Below are 16,700 nucleotides of genomic sequence, written 5' to 3'. Positions count from 1 at the left end.
TTCAACTCTGAGAACAATTTGGAACTCTGCTCAAAAAGTTATCAAACCGTGCATACCCTTTGATCCAGCAGTGTTTATATGAGCCTGTATCCCAAAAAGATCATAAAAGGGGGAAAAATTACACATGTACAAAAATGTTTGTGGCAGCCCTTTTTGTAGTAGCAAGGAACTGGAAACTGAGTGGATGCTCATCAGTTAGAGAATGGTTGAATAATTTATGGTATATGAATCTTATGGAATATTATTGTTCTATAAGAAATGATCATCAGGATAATTTCAGAGAGACCTGGAGAGATTAACATGACCTGATGCTGAGTGAAATAAGAAGAATCAAGAGATCTTTGTACATGGCAACAAGATTATACAATAATCAATTCTGATGCACATGGGTCTTTTCAACAATGAAGTGATTCAGGTCAGTTCCAATGGTCTTGTGATGGAAAGAGCTATCCATATCCAGAGAGAGGAACTGAATGGGGATTACAACATAATATTTTCACCTTTTTGTTGTTGTTTGTTTTTTTTTCTTTCTCATTTTTCCTTATCTGATTTTTCTTGTGCAGCATGATATTTGTAAGGGGAAAATGCACATATCTATATCTATCTATATCTATCTATATCTATATCTATATCTATATCTATATATAGATATATATATATATAATTGTATATGTTTAACACATATTGGATTATTTGTTGTCTAAAGGATGGAGTAGGTGTAAGGGAAGGAGAAAAAAAATTTGGAGCAGGTGATTTTGCAAGGGTAAATATTGAAAACTATGCAAGTATTTTGTAAATTAAAAACCTTTAATTTGTTAAAAAGAAATTTATTCAAAAGTCAAAGATAAACATGTTTTATGAACCTTGGTTATCATTTGAGTTAAACCCCATTATAAATCTATGGGCTATAATCAAGACTAGACAAGAAAAATCACCAGCGTGCCAAAGTGATACTTAATAGCCAAGGAATTTGAGTAGCATTTTATAACGAACAAAGAAAGAATGTTCAAAATCTTATGAATTCAATGTTATATAAAATAGGTGTTTTGAGCAAAAGGACATATACATACACACATAGGTATAGATATAAATATACTTGCACACTATACAAAAACACATATATTTTTAAAGTAGAAAGTTTTCAGTTTTTAATATATATCATTCACTGAATTGTTTTACTTTATTCCAAGTAACTGACAGCTATAAATCATTCCATGAACTTGCCTGAGGAGCTTCACTCTCTGTATTTCAGTTTCCTCATCTGTTAAATCACCGACTATAGTATATTGAAGGTCCCTTCTAGCTACAGCAGTTTCAGATTCTATGAGGATCCTATCCTTTTACTCAACCTCATTTTAGAGAAAACTGATTGAACAAAACTCAACTTTGCTGAATTCTGTACTCAAGGCAATCTGAAATTAACCAGGTTTCAGTTTGATTATCACAACAATCACATAACTGGTGCAAGGTGTTTGACAGCCTCCAGAGGTGGCAAACAGCCAGAAGACATTACGGATCTCCTAAAAAAGAATGGGGGTTTAGCCAGAGTAGAAACAAGAAGGAAAATGATCATAAGAAGCATTAAGGTCAGCTACATTAAGTTAATTTGAATTAACTGAACCGGGGCAAGGTCATTACTGAGACAGACTTCTGCTCCCATTTCTTTAAAATCCCATCTTGATCAGGTAGTAAATTTGCATCATAGAGAAAAACCAAGAATGTTTCCTTTTCATAAAAGAAAAAGAAAGACAATTCTATTTCAGTTTCTTCTATTCTTAGTAGAAAAGATGGATGATTATGGTGAAGAATGGCAAATATGTATGTTGTGTAATCTTGTAACATGTATATACCATACTTTTATATGTAACTCGAGAGAGAGACAGAGAGAGATAAAGAGGAGAGAGGGACAGAGAGACAGGGAGGGAGACAGAGAGACAGGGAGGGAGACAGAGTGACAGGGAGACAGACAGGGAGAGAGAGAGAGAGAGAGAGAGAGAGAGAGAGAGAGAGAGAGAGAGAGAGAGAGAGAGAGAGAGAGACAGAGACAGACAGAGAGACAGAGAAAGTAATCCATAGCTTTAAATTATGCATGAATATAGATATAGAGGTAGGAGGTATATATGGGTATGGAGGTTATATATGTTGTACATACATTGTTTGACTTGAGTCTCAAATCTTCTGAGATAGACATTTGTGTGATTGTTGTTCCCATTTTCTAGAAGAGGAAAAGAGGCACAGAAAGGCAATGATCATGTACCTCATAAATGTTAGAGAAAAGATTTAAATGAAATCAATAAAGACTATTAATCACCTAAGACATTCTGGGCACCTGTCTAGATTATGAGGATTCAAAGATGAAATTCAGTCTTTGTTTTCAAGGACTTTCTATTCAACTCATTTATTATTGTCTCTACATGGACAAATTACATTTGAGAAGAGGGCTTGTTGAGCACTTTCATATAGAACCTACGTTATTACCTTTTCACACATGAAGTCCCCAGAATAGCCACTCCATATTAGAGATGCTCTGAATCCCCATGTACTCAAAACGATTTTATGGGGCACAACTAATAAGTCTACATAGTCAGCCAGAGTATGCAATTAGTTCAAAGCAAAGTAGCTTATTGAATTAGAAAACTAAGGTGATTTTACTAAAGTCTATCAGTCAATAAATTCAGGGCCATGTATACCCATCATTGTTGGAGAAAGTGAGAATTTTAAGAGCCATATAGGAGAGAAGGGGGTTGACAACCTATAAAAGGAGACGTGGCACTGATACTTGCAGAGTGTGGAGTTCTTGTTTTGTCGTTTGCTTATTTGGGAGTTGGGGGTTTGGTTTGTTTTTTTTTTTTTTTTTTTAACTGTGATTACTCCTCCTTGTATTGAGTGCTCTTCATTGGGAACAGAATCTCTATTCCATTGGGCTTTGCTGGCATCCCTACACAGTCTAGGCTGGCTCATTGTCTACTTATTTCAAAGTCTCTTTGCAGAGTATTGTTCTGCTAATATCCTCAACTAAATCATCATAGATTCAACCAGCTAGGGCATAGGAGCTTCTATAATTAGAAGCTCTTAGTCAAAGCCACTAACAGCGGTTTTAAAAGTCAGGCAGAGTAGTCTCAAGCTGAATTCAGGCCTTTTTGACCCCTATATCTGGCCAGAGTTCATAGGATCTTCAAATTAAATCTTCAAGGGATATTACAAGTCATCACATTCAACTCCTTCATTTTTCAGGTGAAGAAACTGAGAGCATAGAGCATTTAAGTGATCTATTCAGTGCTTACACATGGCAGATTCTTCATGAGATACAGGTTTTATTTTTCAGGGTTCCTCAGTTTACATATTCTGAAAATCCACATAGGCAGATGAATTTAGACAAAAGGTAGGTTGAGAAGGCAAAGACAATATTCTCTATGTGTCTTTTACAATATATTTATCAAGAGCAGAGCTTAGTGGAATGGTGCCTTGTTTTAGCCAAAATTTATTCATTCTATTTTATTTTCTTGGCCATAGGACTTTAGGAATCCTCTGTATATAAGGAATCTAAGACCCTAAAAAAGACAAGCATCTTTCCTCAGGTCACAGAAGTGAGAAGAAAGAGGGTCAGATTTCCAAACCAGCACCTAGAACCATAATTCTTTATGTTTTTTATGAACTTCATAAAGGTTAATGTGTTTGGATGGCTATATAAAAGCTACTTAATGTTATGGGCTCATTTCAATAGACACAGTAGTACTGAATATATGCTTCATGATGGTCCCAGGCCTAGGTCTAAATACATCAAATACTCATGCCTTCTCCTGATGGGAATTCCAGCCTTACCGGGAAATGTAGGTAACTATATAGACACAATGACATGATGATAATAAGAGAATATTAGAGAAATAATAAAGGCCACACGTGGTTAAGTGAGGTGTGGGAAGGATAATAATTACCAAGGGGGAGGAAGATGAGAATTTGTAGATAATGAAGACTTCCTGGAGGAGATGGCATGTTAAATTAGCCTTTACACAATAGCTTGAAATTCATTAGGAAAAAAGAGATGAAATCACAGGTGTAGGAAACAGCACAAAGAAAATTATGACTTCCAAAGGGCAAGTTTGGAGGTCAAATATCTACCTGGCTAACTGGAATTTAATGTGTTTGGGGTGAGGAGCAGAGTAAGGTAAAAGCCAAGAATAATGAAATGTGGCTAGAATGGATAGGGTGACATTAGAATGTGAAGAATTTCAAAGTTCCTTTTTATTTTATCTTCCCCAATTCCATGTAAAGATAATTTTTAAACATTTTTAAAATTTTGAGTTTTAAATTATCTCTCTCCTGCCTGAGAAAACAAATAATGAGATATGTAAAACTTATTTCTATATTAGTCATGTTGTAAAAGAAAACACAAATGTCCCCCCCACAAAAAAAAAAAGAAAAAAGAAAGAAAAGCTTTTAAAAAACAAGCTTTCATCTGCATTCAGACTCCATCTATTTTTTTTTTCTTCTGGAGATAGATAGCATCTTTCATCATTAAGTCATTTGGATTTGCCTTGAATCACAAATAAGCTGTTAGAACTATTTTTGCACATAAAGCTCCTTTTTGTTTTTAATTTCTTTGGGATACAGACCTGGTAGTAATATTGCTCAAAGGGTATGCCTGTTATATATATATATATATATATATATATATATATATATATATATATATATATATATGTATGTATGTATGTATATATATATATATATATACACACATATATATGTATATATATATGCATATATATGTATATATATGCATATATATGTGTATATATATGTATATATACACACATATATATGTATATGTATATATAAACATATATGTATATGTATATATATATTTAATTTACATTTTTATTCATTGATGACAGAGCATTTTTCACATCTATAGATAATTTTGATTACTGAAAACTGTTTCTTTTAAACATTTATTAATTGAGAAATGAACTACATTCTTATAAATTTGACTCTATATATTTGAGAACTGAGGCCTTTGTCAAAGAAACTTGTTTAAAAGTTTGATGCATAATCATGTATTTCCCTCAATCTTATCCAAACATTTATCCTCTCTGTCACTCTGTCTCCTTCTCTCTCTAATTTTCTTTCTATTTCTATTTCCTTGTCTCTGTTTCTTTTCTCCCTGTCTGTCTGTCTGTCTGTCTCTCTCTCTCTCTCTCTCTCTCTCTCTCTCTCTCTCTGTCTCTCTGTCTCTGTCTCTGTCTCTCTCTGTCTCTGTCTCTCTGTCTCTGTCTCTGTCTCTCTGTCTCTGTCTCTCTGTCTCTGTCTCTCTGTCTCTGTCTCTCTGTCTCTGTCTCTGTCTCTGTCTCTCTCTCTCTTTGTCTCTGTCTCTCTCTCTCTTTGTCTCTGTCTCTGTCTCTGTCTCTGTCTCTCTCTCTCCTTAATTCATCCTCAAATATGGTTTGGTTCTAAATACCACCTTCTCCATTATATATTCCCATTTTCATTACTCCCTCTTTTCCCTTCCCTCCTACTTTTCTGTAAAGACAGTTTTTTTTTTCTTTTAATAGTATTTTATTTCTCTAAATATATGGAAAGATAGTTTTTAACATTCACCTTTGCAAAATATTGTATTTCAAATGTTTCTCCCTCTCCTTTCCTCTTCACCCTTCCCCAAGACAGCAAGCCATCTGATATGTTACACATGTTCAATTCTTCTAAATTTCTGTATTCACAAAATAGATTTTTACACCTAGCTAAGAGCTTACATTAGTGTCTTCCGTGAGCCAATTCTGAGGAGAGTGAGATTCAGGAGCTCTTCTTCCCTACCTCATACCAGTTACCCTTCAGTGTAAAAAGCTCTTTCACACCACTTTTATTTAAGATAATTTATTCCATTTTCTCTTTCCCTTGCCTCTTCTTCCAGTATCTTCTCTCTCACCCTTAAATTTTATTTTTAAGATATCATCCCACCATATTCAACTCATACCTATACCCATAATCCTGACTGTATATTCTTGCTAACTGCCCAAATAATGATGATTTTTTTTAAATTATAAGATTTGTATTTTCATGTAGAAATGTCAACAGAGAAGCCTTATTGAATTCCTTATGATTTCTGTTTCCTGTTTATTTGTGTATGTTTCTTTTGAATCTTGTATTTGAAAGTAAAAATTTCCATTCAGCATTATTTGTTTTTGTAACAAGGATATTTAAAAGCCCTCTACTTCATTTTTTCTCCCTAACTGATTATACTTACTTTTGCTGGGTAGTGGACTCATGGCTGTAATCCTAATACCTTGGCACTAGAATCATATTCCAAATCCTCTGATCCTTTAATGCAAAAGCTGCTAAATCTTGTGTTGTCCTGACTGTGGCTTTGGGATGTTTGATTTATTTCTATTTCTTTCTGACTGCTTGCAATATTTTCTTTTTAACATGGGAACTCTGGGATTTGGCTATAGCATTTCTGAGAGTGTTCATTTTAATATCGCTTTCAGGAGGTTATCTATGAGTTTCTCCAATTTCTATTTTACACTCTGCCTTATAATACCAGAATAGTTTTTCTTGATAGTTTCTTAAAAGCTGATATCTTAGATCAGACAATAATTTTAAAATTACCTCTCCTGGATCTATTTTCTTTCCTTAATATTTTATTTTTTCCCCAAACATATGCAATAATAACTTTCAACATTCACCTTTCCAAATCCTTGTGTTCCAATTTTTTCTCCCTCTTTCCCACCCTCCCCCCCACTCCTCCACAACAAGTAATACCATATAGATAAAACATGTCCAATTCTTATCAACAAATTTCCATATTCATCATGTTACATAAGAAAAATCAGATCAAAAAGGAAAAAAAATCATCAACAATAACAAAAGTAAAAATACAATGCTTTGATCCACATCCCTCAGAGCTCCATCTTTGCATGTGAATGGCACTTTCCATCATGTCTATTGGAATTGTCTTGAATAACCTCATTGTTGAAAAGAGAAAGCTCTATCACGGTTGACTGTATCTACATTCAATGTCAGGGTGTTTTTCCCTGTAAAATAGTTCACATTGTATTTTATTTTTCATTCTTTTTATTTTGTTTTATTGTTTCTTAATGTCTCACTGAGTCATTAGAATTCACTTGCCTAATTTTAATTTTTAAGAAATTATTTTATTCAGTGAACTTTTGTACCTTCCTTTCCATTTTTACCAATGTGGATTCTGTTGTCCCCAAGGATTGCACTGACTTGCAAAGGCTCCTCTCATAACTCTCTTTGGTTATGGCCTTCATTGAATTGCACTACACTATTATTCTCATATAGTTGCTGTCTACATTCTAGGTTGTCTTGGGCTAGAGAAGTTTCACCCTATCTTATGTGGGTTTTTCTGCTACCCAATTCATTTTGAGTTTCATTTAAAAGTATTGCAGATAAATTTGGGAGAGTTTAAAAAAGTCTTTCCCTTTTCTCTGACATTTTGGCTTTCCACCTCCCAGCCTCAAAGTTCTCAGAAAAGTTTGCAGGCATTGAATTTGTGCAATACAAAACCACTGTTTGAAGAGAATTATAACATGATTAGCTCTCAGATCTATACAGAAGAGCCAATTCCTCCGAGTTTAAATGAGTCTGAAAGAACAGAGAGGGAAAAGCAAAGTTGCATGGTTTCCCTATCTAGTAGAGTCTGTAAGAAGATTGGTAAGATGCTGTACAGAGAAATTTAATAGGATTAAAAGAGGGGATATGAAAAGTGGTATAGCACAACCAGGAAGACCTTGGTTTAATCCTATCTTTCAATTACCTTGCTCTTGCCTGGTTAAACCTGGACATTTCACTTAAACTCTCAGGGGCCCCAGGAAACTTGAAAGGCTGTAGAACTGTAGCTCATATGCATGGAAGGAACTGGAGCTTCTTCCCCATGACTGCCAGAGAAATAAGAGGTTGATTCCATTCTAGGGAAGTAACTCATCTTTTTTATTTGTATTCTCACATATAGCAAGTATTTAATAAATGTTTGGGTTTTTTCCCCCCAATTGATCCATGCATTCATTCATTCATTCACTTGTTCATTCCCTCAGAGAGATGAGAGCATTAAAGAAAAGATCACTTATGTTGCTATTGCATGACATATTTACCCTGACCTAGAGGAACTTTAATGGTAATCTAACAATCCCTTTATTGACCAAAATGAGTCAGAGAAAGAACAGGTGACTAGTCCAAAAACATCCATTTTTTAAAGAAGATCTGACATTACAACCCAGTACTGAGCTCTATTGTACCCTTTACCTCTTACTTTTTGGCAAAATATTGTATTATTCAGATAATAATTGCCATGTGGAAATGAAATAGAAAAAAAATTTAGTAGTAAGATTTAAAATAAACCCTTTCCATACATTACATCCTTAGGTCCTCAAACAATTCAAGGAGCTCCTTGCTACTATTTGCTACATTTTGAAGATAGGAAAACTGGGCTTGAAAAGTTAAATGATTTTCCCAAAATGACTAAACTAGGAAGTATCTGAAGTAAAATTACAAATACAAGTCATCCTCATGGCAAATCTAGTCTTCTATCCACTATATCACTAAATGCCCGCTTTTTTTGATTTAAAAGAAAAGAGCCCAAAACAAGGAATTGGAAGCTGAATGGATGTCCATCAATTGGGGAAATTGTGTAAGTTATGGTGTGTAATGAGCTAGTATTGCTCTATAAGAAATGATGACCTGATGACCAAGGTATTTACTCACTAAGTATTTATTCTTACAAGAATGTAAAATAGAGTGTATGTATAAGGGCAAAGCCAAGACAATGGAGAGCAGACACAACTTTCTGTGACCTCCTCTGACCTCTTTGACCAATAGCAGATTAAGCCTCTAAAGTGGTTGTGAAGTCAAAGACCCCATAAATATTTGGAGTACAGCACATTCCCAGAAGAAGTTACCTTGGAAGAACTTGAGAACAGCTTTGTTTCAACTGGGGAAAATCTGCCAAGCCCAGATCACTGCATGGGGAGCCCAAGCAAGGAGCAAGGATGTGAGTCAGAGTTTTGTAGCTTCCATGCATCTGGGAGTCTTCTGTGGGCCTCTTAGGTCCACTCTGTCTTCATTGAAAGCAGGTGGTTTGGTAGATTTGCCTTTTGTAAAAGATAAATTGTAAACCACTGAGCCCCAGAAGGACTCCAGACCTAGCCTCCATTTCCCAGCACTAGAAATCAATCAGCAAAACTGCCCCAGGGCAAATTGAAGCAGCTGTCTCTCCTTTGCATTAAACAGACCTCAGGCCTTAAAAAAAGGAATAAAAAAACCCAAAAATAACCCTTACCATAGACAGCTTTTATGGAGAGAGAGAGAAGAACAGACCTCAAATCCTAAAGTTCCTAAAAACAAATCAATTCCAGAAGAAGCCCCAAAGAGAGACATGAGCTGGTACTCATTTCACAAGGCTTTCTTGGAAGATTGCATAAAGAATCTTAAAAGAAAGTCAGAAGAAAAAAATGAAGAAATGAAATGAGATCATTGCAAGAAAGAATGGAAAAAGTGGGGAAAAATGCAATGAACAAAAAAATTTAATTTGCCAATTGCAAAAGGAGATAAAAAAGGTAACTTAAGAGTATAATACACTAAAAATTAGAATTGAACAAATGTAAGTGAACTACCCAATAAGACTTCAAGAATCAGTCAAACAAAACTAAAAAAAAAAAAAAAAATGAAAAAATAGAACAAAATATGACTTATCTCCTAGGAAAAACAACTGACTTGGATAATAGATCTAGGAGAGACAATCTAAGGATTATTGGGCTTGCTGAAAGCCATGATGAAAAAAAAAAAAAAGAACCTAGACATTATGTTATAGGAAATCAGAAAAGAAAACTGCCCCTATATCATAGAATCAGAAGGTAAAATAGCCATGGAAAGAATTCACCTCCTGAAAAAGATTCCAAAATTAAATCCCCAAGGAATATTGCTGCCAAATTTCAGAATTATTGTACCAAGACAAATATATTGCAAGCAGCCAGTAAGAAACAATTGAAATACTGAGGAGCCACAATTAGGATTACCTAGGATGTAGCAGCTTCTACTTTAAAGGATCAAAGGGCCCAGAATCTCATATTCCAAAAAGGAAAGGAACTGGATTATAGCCAAGAATAAGTTATCTAGCTAAAATCAGCATTATCTTTCAAGGAAGATGGACATTCAGTGATATAGGTGAATTTCACCTATTTCTAATGAAAAAAACAGAACCGAACAAAACATTTGATCTCTAAACACAGAACTCAAGAGAAGCATAAAAACATAAAAAGGAAAGAACTCTTGAGAACCATATTTCTGTTATGGGAATACTTAGAGAAATTTTATTTGATTTTATTTAATTTTATTACGATAATATAAAAAATAAACTAGAGGTAAAAAGGGGACCATACTGGAAAAAGGTGGTAAAATAAAGGAAATTACATCTCATGAACAGGCAAAGAAAATCTATTATAATTGAGGGAAAGAAGAAAGGGGGATGAGCATTGTATGAATCTTATTCTCATCAGATTTGGCTTAAGAAAGAATAACAGACATATTCCTTTTATGACACAGATATAGTACTGGTACTTTAACAAAGTAGGATGAAAACAGAGAAAGAAATGTGTAGACCAATCTTCCTAATAAATAAATAAATATTAGCAAAGAGATTTCAGAAAATCATCTTCAGGATAATATACCATGACTAAGTAGGATTTATACCAGAAACGCAAGGTTGATTCAATATTAGGAAAACTATTACCATAATTGACTATGTCAATAATCAAATTAACAAAAAACATATGATCATCTCAATAGATGCAGAAAAAGCATTTGATAAAATTCCTATAGGAATAAATGGACTTTTCCTTAAAATAGTCAGTAGCATCTATTTAAAACCATCAGCAAGCATCATATGTAATGGGAATAAACTGGAATCATTCCCAAGATCAGGAGTGAAACAAGGTTGCCCACTATCACCATTACATTCAATATTGTCTTAGAAATGCTAGTTTTGGCAATGAGAAGAAAAAGAGATTAAAAGAATTAGAATAGGTAATGAAGAAATCAAATTATCACTCTTTGCAGATGATATGATGGTATACTTAGAGAACCTTAGAGAATCAACTAAAAAACTATTAGATATAATCCACAATTTTAGCGAAGTTGCAGGATACAAAATAAATGCACAAAAAATCATCAGTATTTTTATACATCACTAACAAAATCTAACAGCCTAAGATACAAAAAGAAATTCTGTTATGGGCTAGGACTCTGAACTTGAAACAAAGAATCTTACAAGGTGTTAAGTCAGTGGAATTCATAAGACAATGGTTATCTAGTTTAGAACAGTTCTCTAGTTCAGTATGACTGATTTAATATTACAACAAATAATGGTTTCCTAGTGATAAGATAATTGGTTTATACTCAGTATACTGCATTTAAGCTGGGACAAACTCAGCCAGAGAGATTCATTTCATCTCCCACCTTTGTGGTGATTGGAGGCTGGAGCACAAGCCCTCAAACTAAGACAGACTTCAAGACAGAGACCACCATGATAGTCCTCATGTCTTCCCCAGAGAAACCAAGACACATTCTGGAGGATCTCAAGAAAGCTGGCCCAGGCCCCAGGCAAGGAGACTAGACTTTGAAGGAGATAATAAAGAATTTGGACTTTAACACCTGGCTATTCTCATGGTGATTACTCAGCTGAAATGAAGGCTGGTCCAAAGACCTCCAGAACCAGAACACTACAAAATTCCATTTAAAATAACCGTCAATGGTATAAAATATTTGGGAATCTGCCTGCCAAGGGAAAGTCAGGAACTATGTAAGCAAAACTACAAAATACTTTCCACACAAATGAAGTCAGATCTAAACAATTGGAAAAATATCAAGTGATCTTGGATAAGTCAAGTGAACATAATAAAGATGACAGTGCTACCTAAACTAATCTATTTATTTAGTGCTCAAACTTCCAAAAAACTATTTTACTGACCTCTAAAAAATAACAAAATTCATCTGGAAGAACAAAAGGTCAAGAATTTCAAGGGAATTAATGAAGAAAAAAAAAAAAAAAAAAAAGCAAATGAATGTGGCCTAGCTGTGCCAGATCTAAAACTATATTATAAAACAGTGGTCACCAAAACCATTTGGTATTGGCTAAGAAATATACTAGTTGATCAATGGAATAGGTTAAGTTCACAAGGCAAAATAGTCAATGACTATAGTCATCTAGTGTTTGACAAACCCAAACATCCCAGGTTTTGGGATAAGAATTCACTGTTTGACCAATCTGCTGGGAAAACTGGAAACACTTATGTCACAAACTAGGCATATACCATATACCATAAACCAAGAAAAGGCTGAAATAAGTTCATGATCTAGACATAAAGAATTATATTATAAAAAATTTAGAAGAACATAGGATAGTTTACCTCTCAGATCTGTGGAGGAGAAAGGAATTTTTGATCAAAGAAGAACTAGAGATCATTACTGATCACAAAATAGATAATTTTGATTATATCAAGTTAAAAAGGTTTTGTACAAACAAAACCAATGCAGACAAAATTATAAGGAAAGCAATAAACTGGGGAAATATTTTTTTTACATTCAAATGTTCTGATAAAGGCTTCATTTCTAAACTATATAGAGAATTAACTCAAAATTATAAGAATTCAAGTCATTTTCCAATTGATAAATGGTTAAAGGATAAAAACAATTTTCAGATGAAGAAATTGAAACTATTTCTATTTATATGAAAAGGTGTTCCAAATCACTATTAATCAGAGAAATGCAAATTAAGACAACTCTGAGATACCTGCTACACGCCTGTCAGATTGGCTAAGATAACAGGAAAAGATAATGACAAATGTTGGAGGGGATGCGGGAAAACTGGGACACTGATATATGGTTGGTAGAACTGTGAAAGGATCCGGCCATTCTGGAGAGCAATTTGGAACTATGCTCAAAAAGGTACCAAATTGTGTATATCCTTTGGCCTCTACTGGGCTTATATTCCAAAGAGATATTAAAGGAGGGAAAGAGATCCACATGTGCAAAAATGTTTGTGGCAGTCCTCTTTGTAGTGGCAAGAAACTGGAAATTGAGTGGATTCCCATCAGTTGGAGAATGGCTGAATAAGTTATGGTAAATGAATGTTATGGAATATTATTGTTCTGTAAGAAACAACCAGCAGGAGGATTTCAAGGAGGCCTGGCCTGACTTACAGGAACTGATGCTGGGTGAAATGAGTAGAACCAGGAAATCATTATACTCAACAAGATTATACAATGATCAATACTGATGGATGTGGCTCTCTTCAACAATGAGAGGATCCAAATTAGTTCCATTTATTCAGTGATGAAGAGAGCCATCTCTATCCAGAGAGAGGAATGTGGGAACTGAATGTGGTTACAACATGGCATTTTCATGCTTTCTGTTGATGTTTGCAGGCATTTGTTTTCTTTCTCAGTTTTTTTTTTCTGTAGATCTGATTTTTCTTGTACAGAAAGACAAATGTATGTATACATATATTGGATTTAACATACATTTTAACACATTTAACATGTATTGGACTACCTGCCACCTCAGGGGGGGAAGAAGAGAAAAATTTGGAACAGAAAGTTTTGCAAGGGTCAATGTTGAAAAATTACCCATGTATATGTTTTGTAAATAAAAAGATTTAATAAAAATTAAAAAAAAGAAATTATGACTAAGATGATTTTTTAAAAGCCTGGAAAGATTTGCAAGAATTGATGCTAAATGAAGTGAGCAGAACTAGAACTTTGTACACAGTAATAAGAAGATTAGGATCAATTGTAATAGACTTAGCAATACATTGATCCAAGACAACTCCAGTAGACTTGGTATGGAAAATGTTATCTGTTTCCAGAGAGAGAAGCATGGATTCTGAATGTGGATCGAAGCATAGTATTTTCACCTTTTGTTCCCTTTTTTTGGTATGTTTTTCTTGCACAACATGACAAATATGGAAATATGCCTTTAAAATGCACATATTTAACCTATATCAAATTGTTTGTTGTGTTGGAGAAGAGGAAGTAAAGCAGAGGGAAAAAAATTGGAACGCAAATAATGACAAAAGTAAACCTTGAAAAATATTCTTTCCTGTATTTTAGAAAATAAAATACTATTGAAGAAAAGAAAGAAAATATCCCCCCCAAAAGATAAATGTTTCTCTTTTTAATTCATTCTGGAAGCAAGTAGTAAAGCTTGAATTTGAACTCAGGGCTTCTAACTCCAAACTGGAGGTTTTGTTTTTATTTTGTTTTATTTTATGTTTCATTTTTTCTTTCGTACTTCCTCTCTCAAATGCAGGTAGGAAGGGTTGATGTACATTCCACCATCAGAAGATGAGGATACTTGTGAACGATAATCTAGCCTTGCCTAAAGAATGACAAAACCACTGATCATTCAGAAGAGAATCTTTGTAGTATTTCCCCATCCCTGAACTAGAACAAAGATGGGTTGCTTCATGACTTTGGGGACTAGCTGTGAGTGGAAGCTGGTAATACTCAAATACTGAGGGGAATGACTAAGTTCATCATCACTTGATCAGAAATAGCTCTGCCCTTGAGAGTAAGGACTAATGGGGCCATAGTAGCTAACCCTCTCCAAGACTTCCTGGATGTGATTTATAGTCAGATAAATACTATAATAGAGAAAGAAAAGTGGTTCCCCTGGGAAGAAAGGCTTAAAGTGGAGACAAATTATCGGAGTTTGTCAACTTGGAGAAAAACAATAAAGTTTGGATTCCTTTCTTGGAGATTTTCTGCCGCTCACACTGTCGGGCTTAATCAGAGCAGGCCATGCATTATTTAATATAAACGAGAGCTATTTATCCTGAGAGATGCTTGAAGGTTGTCATGGAAACCGTGGGCAGAAGAGAAAGTAGGCATGGATAGCCAGGTTAAAATTTGAAGACTTAAATGTTTTTTATAAAGAAATGAACAGGTGCAGGTCATTTAGTGAATGAAGATAAATGGGGAAATAGTCAAGAATTGTCTCCTTCCTTTGTGCTCTTTGGGTTTTAATGCTGATGTCTGCCTAAATCTCTGGTGCTAAGCATTTATGGGAAGGAGGGGTTAACATAGGGCTAATTCACTAGGCAAAAGTGGAAATTCTCCCCATCATTATCTGGAAAAGTAGCCATCTTCTGCGGAGTTTGAGAAGTTTATTCTTAGGTGTAAGAATTCTATCCCACCATTACTAAGCGGAATGGTGGGGCTTAAAAGCTGGGAGCTGCAGTTAAACCAGAGGGTGCCTGAGAAGTCTGAGGCTGAGTCATTAGCAGCAATGGATGGGAACATTGTCCAAAAGCAGCCAGTAGACAAACACGAGTCCTATAGGCAAACACTCCAGCCCTTTGTTTTTGATTTCGATTTCCTGTGTGAATTTGTTCTTCTGGGGCTAGATCCTAAGACTCATGTGAGCTGGTCGTTAAATTTGCAGTATGGGCATTTTACATTTCAGAAATCAGCAAATGTGACAAGTTGGAGCCTCAATGATTGTTTTGTTGGGCATCTAGATTTGAGAAAATGATGAAGAAAATGTTAAGCAGATTAAATTTTAAACTACATCATGTGAACATCTTTTAGTGGGAGAAGATAATTGGTCATCAGGATTCCCTCATTCAGTCCCTTTGCCCATGTCCTGCTAATTAAACCGAGACTTTTAGGTTGGCATTGATCCCAGATCTAATCTGGTATCAGCTTCTGCAGGCAGAAATTGCCCTCCCTCACTGGGCTAAGAAAACAACCCCTGGATTTGCTTAATCATGCCAGTGTTTTGGGGGAGATGAGGCAAAGAGATAGACATTGACCCATGCAGACTACCATACTTCAGAAAGGCTCAAAAGCCAGGACCCAAAGCAGAGAGAACACAGAGCTTAAGGGAGTAATAGTCAAAACCAAGAGACAGGGAAATGAGATCAGTCAGAATAAGCACCAAAACAGCAGCACTAAAGATGGAGTAAAAGAAAAAGTAAAGGAGTGGCCAATGAGTGGAAAGTAGCAAAATCTCATCATCCCCCTCATCTATACGCCCCTTGTCCTGTCCCACTCCATACCCACCAGGTTGAGGTGAGGGCCCCAAAGCCAAGGCTGAGCAGCTGACTTTCATTCAGTGCCTTCCTTGCTTCTGTAGAATATTGACTGGGGAGGTGAGGTGGGCATGAATGGTTGGAGAGATACTAGGTTCTAGGTGCTCAGCCATAGCCCCTCTTAGGAAAGAACGCGCTATATAACCATGGTTTTTCTCCTTAAGAAACATGCTTGATTGTGACCTTCCAAAACTCAACCAATTCCAATGACTCCCTAGAGTCAGTAGGATTAAATACAAGCTTTTTCTATTCATTTTTATAGTCCTTCACATCCTGGCTCTAACATGAAGCAAATAGAACTCTTGTCCAGGATTACCTAAATTGTCTTACGTAAAATATGTCATTCGTTCATTCAATAAATTATTTATTTAGCACCTACTGCAGGCATTGTGCTAAGCTCATGGATGCAAAAAGACAGTCCCTGTCCTCATAATCTTTTTTTTTCTTTTTTTTTCCTTTTTTTAAATTAATTTTTATACTTATAACATTTTCTTTGACAGTACATATGCATAGGTAATTTTTTTTTACAACATTATCCCTTGTACTCCCTTCTGTTCCAAGCTTTTCCCCTCCTTCCCTCCACCCCCTCCCTTAGATGGCA

The 16,700-nt window shown here is 35.1% G+C and overlaps 1 long non-coding RNA gene across 1 annotated transcript in view; it reads right to left on the bottom strand.

Moving 5' to 3' along the window:
* Positions 1–16,700, bottom strand: part of LOC141553098 (uncharacterized) — a 196,106-nt gene that overhangs the window by 155,698 nt on the left and 23,708 nt on the right. The window contains exon 3 of the long non-coding RNA XR_012485279.1: positions 2,153–2,215. This is a non-coding gene — a long non-coding RNA (uncharacterized LOC141553098). The remainder of the gene's footprint in view (positions 1–2,152; positions 2,216–16,700) is intronic.

The sequence above is a fragment of the Sminthopsis crassicaudata genome, chromosome 2 (genome assembly GCF_048593235.1).
Source record: "Sminthopsis crassicaudata isolate SCR6 chromosome 2, ASM4859323v1, whole genome shotgun sequence".
In the NCBI taxonomy this organism is placed as follows: Eukaryota; Metazoa; Chordata; class Mammalia; order Dasyuromorphia; family Dasyuridae; genus Sminthopsis; species Sminthopsis crassicaudata.
Note: the sequence above shows the minus strand (reverse complement) of the source record. Positions and strands in the feature narration are given on the sequence as shown.